The sequence below is a fragment of the Quercus robur genome, chromosome 5 (assembly GCF_932294415.1).
Source record: "Quercus robur chromosome 5, dhQueRobu3.1, whole genome shotgun sequence".
Taxonomy (NCBI): Eukaryota; Viridiplantae; Streptophyta; class Magnoliopsida; order Fagales; family Fagaceae; genus Quercus; species Quercus robur.
In genome coordinates, this window is record NC_065538.1 from 42693080 (window position 1) to 42703302 (window position 10223).

Below are 10223 nucleotides of genomic sequence, written 5' to 3' on the forward strand. Positions count from 1 at the left end.
TGGGAGACGTCTCAAGGACCTCCGTCATTAAAATTTCAAATCAAAAGCTATTCACACATAGCCAACGGCATCATAGCCATCGAAGTTGTTGATACACAACTACCAAAGTCGACTAAATTAGAGTTGTTCAAACACAACTAACAACGTCATTCAAACATGACCCAAGAAAAAGCTGTTTAAACACAGCTAAAAAATACTAAGTTGTTCAAACACAACTAATATCATCATTCAAACATGACTCAATAAAAAACTATTTAAACATAGCTAAAAATGTACGAAGTTGTTCAAACACAACTAAGATCATCATTCAAACATGACTCAAGAAAAAGCTGTTTAAACACAACTAAAAAATACTAAGTTGTTCAAACACAACTAAGACCATCATTCAAACATGACTCAAGAAAAAGCTGTTCAGACACAGCTAAAAAATACTAAGTTTTTCAAACACAATTAAGACTGTCATTCGAGTATGACTCAATAAAAAATCATTCCAACACAACCGAAGGTAAAAAGTTGTTCATATACAAGCTAAGTATGAAAAAGCTACTAAAATGCAAGCTAAACATAAAGGTTGTCTCAACACAACTAACATCATCATAAAAGGTTGTCCAAGCATTTGTTTACTACAGCTAAAAGCAGGAAATCCATAAACCTATCCATCATCGTCAAAGGAATTGTTTAGTTGCCCAAAACAACGGGCCCAAAGAGAAATATTTTTCTTGCCTTGCAAAGAAAAAAAAAAACTGAAAAGAAAAAATAAAAGATTACTGCTCATCAGGGACAGGGTCTACAGGGGTTATAACAGTGGCCTCCTTCATTCCTTCAGCAACGTTTATGGCTTCCTCCATCATGTTCTCTGTTGTAGCCTTAGAGGACATGAGCTCTTTCTCAATGTCGTCCATGGCCAAGCCAGAAAGGTCCAAGCTAGGGTGGTGCTTTGCCATCCACTTCACAAGAAGATCAAAGCCTTCCACATAGTACTTGCACAATTCATCAGAGTACTTGTCAGAGTCTTTGAAATCCAATTCCATCGTGGCCTTAACATTCTGCAGCTTCAGCTTCAGGTCACCAATCTACTTATCCTTCAGCTTGCAGAAATCCTTTTCCACTTGTAGGCTTTTCTCCAAGGTTGCCATGCGCTCCTTGTCATTCTTAGCATCGGTAGAAAGAATGGCAACCTTGTTCTTAAGCATCTCATTCTCAGCAAATAAAGACTTGTTTTTGGATGACCAATGATACATACCTACACAAGTTTTTGGATGTGAGACGACATCACCTCACTGGACGACTTCACCATCAGAGGGCTCAGATCATCCACAGAAAGTGCCTCATGGGCCTTTGAAACTACTACGTTAGCGTCATCCCAGAAGGTAGGAAGGAAAGATTTACCACCAACTTTTTTCTTCTTCCTAATCTCCTCTCCACCAGAGGCAATCATCTCCAGTGATGAAGTAGGAGAGGTAGGGCGCTTAGCAGGTGAGTGAGCAGGAGGAAGTGTCAACACAGGGTCTTTCTTAGAAACGTCACCAGTTTTCTTCTTGGACAAGAGAGCACTAACGGTGCCACCCTTGGCCTTCTTCTCTTGGGCCTCAACTAATTTCTGCTTGCTAATCTAATTGTCATTCTTGAAAAGACAAGGCAAAAGTAAAAATTTTATAAAAAGAAAGAAAAAAAAAGAAAGAAGAAGGCAGAAACATGTACTTTTTCTCACAACTTCCAAATTCTTTTGAACCTTAATAGACGGTTCCGGACCAAAAAAGTGTAAAAATAAGGACTAAGGAGAAACAAGTTCGTCAAAATCCTTAATGGACTCAAGATACTCCTTTGCTTTCTCAGCCCGACGTTGGTACCTTTTCTTTAAACGAGGACGTTGGGAAACTGCAAAACAAGAGTACCAGTAAGCTATCTATCATCGTCACTCATAAAAGAAAGGGAAAAACAATTGAAAAGAAGAGAAAGATGCACAAGACACAAGAACTCCCCAACTATGAAAAAACTTGGGGGCTTCGTCCAGGTCCTTACCAGGGACGAACTCCCAATCACTTCCAAAGATAAAAAAGAAATTTGGCTTCCAGTTTTGGAGAGACGATGGGTAATCAAGGATTAACCTAGAAGCCTTATCCCATGGCTTAAACTCATAATAGCTGGGGTCCTTAGATTTCCTCAGACAATAAAAATGGAGAAACTCGTCCCTCCTAATGAAATCACCATCATTGGCAGACATCTACACCACCATGCAAGAAACAAGGATCCGCCAAGAGTTAGGAACTAGCTGTGCCGGAGCCAGATGCAAATAAGAAAAAAGTTCCCTAACGAAGGGATGAACAAGGAAACGGAGGCCACTGGAAAAATTGGCCTCGTAAAAACAAAACTCATCGGCGTAAAAGTGATAACCCTCTCTTCTTCACTCGGGATCCTAACTTTTACAGAGTCAGGGAACTAGAACCTATCCTTGATTCACCGTTTACCTTTTCCCGTAAGGGAACACGAGATGTTCCAAGCTTTATAAAGGGTGGAAACAAAAGTGGCCTTCGAGACCACACGATCATCAAACGAGGATAACCTTATCTCCAGGTCACTAGACCTTACCTCAGACATCCTCAGCAACCTAGCTACCTCAGCAGATTGGGAAACTAAAGGAAACAAAGAAGAAAGGACAAAAGTATATGGACAGTCCTCCCCTACAAAGGAACTAATCCTCTCAAGACGCTTCCCCTCTACGGACTTAAATAAACTACCTAAATGAGCAAAAAAGAAAGCTATCGAAGGACAATTTTCTCTAACAACAGAATAATCTACCATGGAAGAATTAGAAAAGAAGAAAAAGTGTGAAGGACTTACCATGAAACGCAGAACAGAGAAAGGAAGCTTGGAGGAGAAACGAACCCTAGAATAGAAATTGAATAAGGAAAAAATAAAAAAGAAAGGAAAGATGAGGGGAAAATGCAAAACAAGTGGCCAAAACATGTGCGGGAAAACTGAGACATGTTTGCATGTTGAGCACATCCTAGCCGAAGCGTTAGACGAATTTGTTCTTATCTCATCTAAAAGACGAGAAAATGAACAAGGGGGCAGCTAATGAACCAGAAATTTATGGTCGTCATTATACACAGATTGTCATTCACCTAGAGAAGACGTTACACATTTATTACGCACATTGATGATGAAACATAATGGACGAAGCAATGTTCACAGAATGAGCTGTGATCTCCAGACAAAGATTCTGTAACACACTAGCCGTTGAGCATAAATGTAGTACATCATTACCCATTAATGAGGCACATAACTATAAAAGAGAAGACAACAGAAGTTAAAGGTACACACAAATACTCTATGAAATCACTCTTTGCACATTTTCTCTCTAGAATCTTTCTCCCTTACTGACTTAAGCATCGGAGGCGGTTTGGTTGAAGCCACACCGGTGTGTTACTCTTCCACCCAATTCATTTTCATGTTTTTCATCTATAGAGACAATCCCATTCATAGCATTGTCCATCCGCTATGACGAGGAGCTCAACTGTTGATTTTTTGCATCATCAATCATCATTCCTCTTCACTTTTGCACTCAATTGTATGTTCCATGTCACATTTCACCCTATTGTGCATCCAATATCATTTTCTTACCATTCCCTTCACCTAATCATGAATTCAATCCCATTCTCTTTTAGTAGGTTTCAGCCCCATATTTTGGTAGAGGAAGTTCTAGCTAGGTCTTGGTGTGGTACAACATCCTGACTAAGGAGACTTGGGGCCATGTTCATGCCGTGGGTTTTGAGCCTGTTATCCATTTGATGCCTGAAAGGTCTGCCAGTGCTGTCTTAGGGTCGACCTTGGCTAAGAGGTGGTGGGACATTACCCACACCTTCCACATTGCTGGTCTAGAGATGACCATCACTCCTTATGACTTCCACCACATGACTGGCTTGCGGTTTGATGGGGTACTGATTAGTTTAGAGGATGAGTCGGGCATTTGGTTGGGCATAGACTTGCTAGGGAGGAGGTATGCTACTGAGACGATCTGCTATATTGATCTCGAGGCGGATTTCATGCATCATCCACAAGGGATGGCTAAGGAGTATCTTCAGATGGCTAGGGTCTTTCTGTTGTATTTATTGGAGGCGTACTTGTGTGCCAATGGTGGGCAGACAGTTTCTTTTAGGTGGTTGGCCTTTTTCTAAGACTTTGAGAGGGCTTGGGCTGCCAACTGGGGATCGATATGCTTGGCGTACTTTTACTCCTCTTTGGACACTCTTAATCGAGGGACTTTGCACCAATTAGTAAGGACTTGGAAGCTCTTTAAGGTCAATTTCTCTCCCTTTTTCCTTTGAAATTCATGTATTCTTATAGCCATACATTCACATGCCATATAGGTTAGGGCCATGTACCATATTCCTGCTGATTGCATTCATACCCATATCTTGCAAACTATCACCTTGTAGCCATATCTATGTCTTGCAAACTGTACCATATCTAAACCTTGCAAACTATCATCTTACAAACTATGCCATAACCTTTTGCAAACTATCATCTTGCAAACTTTCATCTTGCAAACTGTCATTTTTGAATCTTGTATCTAGTCTCTCTCAACCCTTTGAGGGTGGTGGATTAAGGGTGATCTATTTGGTAGAGAGGGTGTGCTAGCATCTGGCGGGGGAGAATGCGCCTTGGGTTCCCATGGACCCTCCAGTGTTTATACTTGCTCCTTCTTCCATGATGGATGCAGAGTACAACCAGTGGAGGCTGGGCATACCCTTTACTGATCGAGTCATAGATAAGCTAGATCATAACGAGTTTAGTGAAGGCTCGCCTTATGCCTTTCCTCACCGTTCTAGTATGTGTTTTCGCTCCTCTCATTTCCTTCAAACAGTCATTATTTGCATTCTTGTACATTAGTAACACTTAAATGAAACACTTGTGTTAGGAGGGCCTTGCTATCGATGCTCTTATTGATCCCTTCCCTTGCCTTGGTCAGTCTATGCCTACGGCCCTGATAGCTTTGCTCGGGAGTGCTTTGTTGGCCGTAACACAAATGTCACAGGTTACCCTTTTCCTTAATGCACTTGGGCGGTGAGTTCTCTTTCATTCTTGTTCTCTTTAATTTCCATCCTTGCATCCCAGCACTTGTTCTAACAACCTTCCCTTCAAAATTCAGCCTACTGTCCAGGAGCATGAAGAGCTCATTTTGCTTGTAGGAAACCTCAAGCTGGAGTTGACTGAGTACTCCCGGCAGTTGTATTGTGGTAGAGATGACAAGGATGATGATGATGATGATGGCGGTAATGGCGCGGGAGGTTCAGAGTCGACTCCAAGCTACCAGCCAAGGAAGAGGCGCTTTCAATGATCCTACAAATAGACAGATGCAGACACAAACACAACGTAGCATAGCATACTTTCTTTTTGTTGCTTTTACTTTTTTCTTTTTAGCACACATGCTTGAACTTTTAGACTTTGTTTGAGACATTGGGTTGTATTTTAAGAACACCTTTTACATTTATGCTTTTATTTGGGATATGTACTTAAATTACAAACTTGTAGGAACTTTATGCCATTATGTTGTTCTTGGAAACTCTGTGCTTGAATTGCGCCTTGAGTAGTACATTTAATCTCTCTCTTGCACCTTCCAATATCATTAAGTTAAAATGGATGAATCTTTTCTCTTAATCCCTAACTTTTGCATGGATTGCGTTTTGGTTTGCATGGATGGCCATATGAGAGGCTCAATAATTCCATCAAACTTTAGGATATATAAGAAATGACTTAGGGCTATCACGAAGTGGGTTCGTATAGCTGAAAAAGCTTACAAAAGGTCCAATCAATCAAAAGAAAGAAAGTCTAACCAACAACCTTGATATGCTCTAAATTTTACTTTTCTGCACTTTATGATTCTCATGTCTTTTCTTATGGATTTAATAAAGGATTGGAATGTTCCACATCCCTTATAGAAGAAAATTATCTTCTTTTAATTTGAGAAATGAGAGAAGCACCCATTTATTATTTTTGCTTATTGTCATCTTTTTCCTTTTTCTTTTCTTTTTTCCATGTCATGTAATTTTTGCCCATGATGTCCTTTGAGGAAATTTCACCATGCCCATGGTCTTTGCCCCTATATTTTGCCTAGATCGCCCTTTCGGGTTTTCAACCTAACAGGGTCCTTTTGCCTAGGCCGCCTTTTTGGGTTTTTAACCTAGTAGACTTTTTCCTCTTTTTATTTATTTATTTATTTTTATTATTATCAAATGTTGTATCTTTGGAGTCTATCCATGTTGATTGGGCAAAGCATCTCTTCCCCATCCAAATCTATAATTCTTGTAGCACCTCTTGACATGATATTCTTGATAATAAAAGGACAAGACTATCTTGGCATCATCTTTCCTCTTGGATCAAAAGTTTCATCTCTAAGAACTTTTAAAACCAAGTCCCCTTCCTTAAGGTTTCTAGGTCTCACTTTTTTTATGAATGCTCTAGCAATCCTCTTTTGGTACCCTTGGGCATGGTATTGTGCCCTAGCTTTCTTCTTACCTATCAAAGCCAACTGGTTATATCTTTGTTTCACCCAATCTTCTTATAGGACTTTGGTTTCTACTAGTACCCTCAAAGATTGTATCTCTACCTCAATGGGAAGTACCGCTTCACTACGGTAGACCAAAGGGTAGAGGGTTGCCCCAATTGATGCACGGATAGAAGTTCTGTAACCCCATAAGGCAAATGGGAGCTTCTTGGCCCAATCCTTGTATGTCACTACCATCTTGGCTAGGATGTTCTTGATGTTTTTATTGGCTGCTTCTACGGCTCCATTAGTCTGTGGTTGATATGGTGAAGACTTGTGATGCTTAATGTTGTACAGTTCCATGATTTTTCTAACCCCTCCCTTAAAGTAAGAACCATTATCAGAGATGATCTCTTGGGGTACCCCATACTAACAAATGATGTTATTCTCTATGAATCAAGCCACATGCTTGGCTTTTAACACAGAGTAGGAGGTTGCTTCCACCCAATTGGTGAAGTAGTCAATTGCCACTAGGATGTATTCGTGTCCATTTGAGGCCTTAGGGTCTATTCTTCCAATCACATCTATGCCCTAGACTGAGAAAGGCCATGGAGAGGTCATGCTGTATAGCTCACTAGGTGGCACGTGATTTAAGTTTGCATGTGTTTGGCAATCATGGCAACTCTTCAGAAAGTCTATGCAATTGGTCTCCATTGTGTTCCAATAGTACCCTACCCTTAAGATCTTCTTGGCTAATGTTCTCCCATTCATATGATGACCGCAAATCCCTTGATGAGTATTTTCCATAACTTTCTCGGCTTCTTCCTTCTTTAGACAATGAAGATGTATACCTTATAGGATCTTCTATAGAGCTGACCTCCATATAAGATATATTGCATTGCCATCATCCTAATCGAACGACATTCTCTCTTGTCGACATCGTCTGGATATACCCCTAATTCCAAGAATTTCATGATATCATAATACCAAGGAATCCATTCCTCCTCTATAACCAAGACTGAAGTTTCGGTCTTCTCTTTGTGTACCATCACATAACTTTGCTCAATTTCTAAGGGTCGTGTCCATACTTCTTCAGGTATTTCAACCATGGAAGCTAAAAGTAGCCAAGGCGTTCGTAAATTGATTTTGAGCTCTAAGGATGATCGTGTACTCAATTCTGTCAAAAGTTTTGGTCAAAACCTCTAGATAACGCTGATAAGGTTTTAAGTGCTCCTCCTTTACTTTCCACAACCTTTGCGCTTGGGCTATTACCAAGGTCGAATCTCCAAAGACCTTGGCCTCTTACACCCTCAATTCTTGAAGAGCTTCCATTCTAATGATACAAGCCTCATACTCTACCATGTTATTGGTTGCCTCGAAGTTCAACTTAACTGCCAAGGGTATGTGAGATCCTTTGGGAGTGATTAAGAGTACTCCTATCCCATTTCCATATTGGTTCATGGCTCCATCGAAATACATCTCCCATACCCTTAGCTCAATATCCAAAATATCCTTGTCCAGAAAATCTTCTCTACCATCCTTTCCCTCCATGGGGTTCTCAGCACAAAATCTAACATGATACTCCCTTTGATGGTTTTCCTTGCCACATACTTCAGATCAAATTCTGTTAATAGGATCAACCATCTTGATAATTTTCCACTCAAAGCGAGCTTCTCAAAAAGTACTTCAATGGATCCATTCGGGCTATTACCTATATCTGGAAAGGTAGGATGGTATGTCTCTTCTTTTGTACGGCCCATACGAGAGCAAAGCATGATTTTTCTATAGGTGTGTATTTAGTCTCATAGTCATGGAACCTCTTGCTCAAATAGCATATGGCCCTCTCATTCTTATCGTTGTCTTCTTGTGCAGGCATACTTCAAACCACATCTTCTATGATAGAGAGGTAGAGGAGTAACGGTTTTTTGTGCATCGAGGGTACCAAGATAGGTGGATGGAGGAGATATTCTTTAATGAGCTCAAAAGCTTTCTAGCATTCATCATTCCATTCATGAGGTTCTTTCTTCCTTATGAGCTTAAAGATGGGCTCACAAGTGGAAGTGAGTTTGGCAATGAATCAACTAATGTATTGCAATTGGCCCAAAATTCCCCTTATCTCCTTCTCGCTTTTGGGTGGAGGCATTTCTAATATGGCTTTGATCTTAGATGGGTCAACTTCTATCCCTCTATCACTTACCAGAAAACCAAACAACTTTCCTACAATTACTCCAAAGGTGCATTTTTGCGGGTTTAGTCTCATCCTATACTCTTTGATCCTTTTGAAGAACTTCCTCAAGTTAACGATGTGACCCTCTCTTTCCTTGGATTTCACAATCATATCACCAACATACACTTCAACCTTATTGTGCATCATATCATGTAACATGACTGTGGCCATTCATGGGTAAATTGCACCCGCATTCTTGAGCCCGAATGGCATCACGATATAGCAATAAATTCCCCATTCTGTGGTGAAGGTAGTTTTGGTCATATCCCTAGGAGCCATCTTGATTTGGTTATATCGCAAAAAACCATCTATGAAAGACATCAAAGTGCTACCAACAGTGTTATCCACAAAGACATCAAAACACTACCAACAGTGGTATCCACAAAGACATCTATATGAGGAAAAGGGAAGTCATCCTTAGGGTAAGCTTTGTTCAAATCCTTAAAATCCACACACAACCTTACCTTCCCATCTTTTTTGGGTACGGGCACAACATTGGCTATCCACTTGGCTTGGTGTACATGTTTGATGAACCCTACCTTCAATTGCTTGGTGACCTCTTCTTTGATCTTTAGAAGCCATTCGGTTCTCATACTCCTCAATTTCTGTTTGATGGGCACCATGTGAGCGTGAGTGTCAATGTGATGTTGAGCTATCTTGGGATCAATACTCGGCATATCTTCATACGACCATGCAAACCCCTCTTGAAACTCGATAAGAAACTCTTTGAGATCTTTTTTTTCTTTTTCATTTAGGGTTGAGCCAATTTTAATTAAATGTGAATTCTCATCATTGCCCAAATTAAGAGTTTCAAAAGTTGGTTCTATAGGTTCAATTTTCTTTTCCAATTGCTTATTAATTTCTTTTTCAAATTCATTTGAATCATTTAAGTGCAAAATTTCAATATTATGGGACACATCAAAATAAGCCAAATCAGAAGTTATCTTATTAAAAATGTTGAAAAGTACACTAGGACTTGCATTACACGTTTTCTTTCCCACATTTCTAGAAAACCCAACCTAAGTCCAATTATTAAGTTGCCCCACAATAGAAATGATGAATTTTGTCTTCTTTCTTCTTTAAGGCATGTTGCTCTTCTCCTCCTTTTCGAACAAATCCTTGAGCTTAGTAGACCAGTCCTCCTCTTTCAGAGGTTTCCATATGTGCATAGCCTTAGTTATGTCATACAAAACCTCACCCTCATTGGGGAAGTCTTTTCCCACCTCGTCGAAGAACCAGGCGTCGTCGTCTTCACTCCAATAGCTAATCACTTCATCATCTCCTTCCTCTTATACTTCATCTTGTGATAGCACGAGGTATTGGTCGTCGTTGGAAGAAGGGTCCATGTTGCATTTAAGCATGAAGCAAGTTGGGGTGACTTGGGTTGTCCCCACCTTTAAGGTCCATTCCGGCCAATCATGATCTTCCCAAGATCCCGAGTCCCCCTATTCAGAAAAGTCATTGACATGGGCTCTCTTGAAAGTCCATGGTCTGGGATTGCTATTCAAT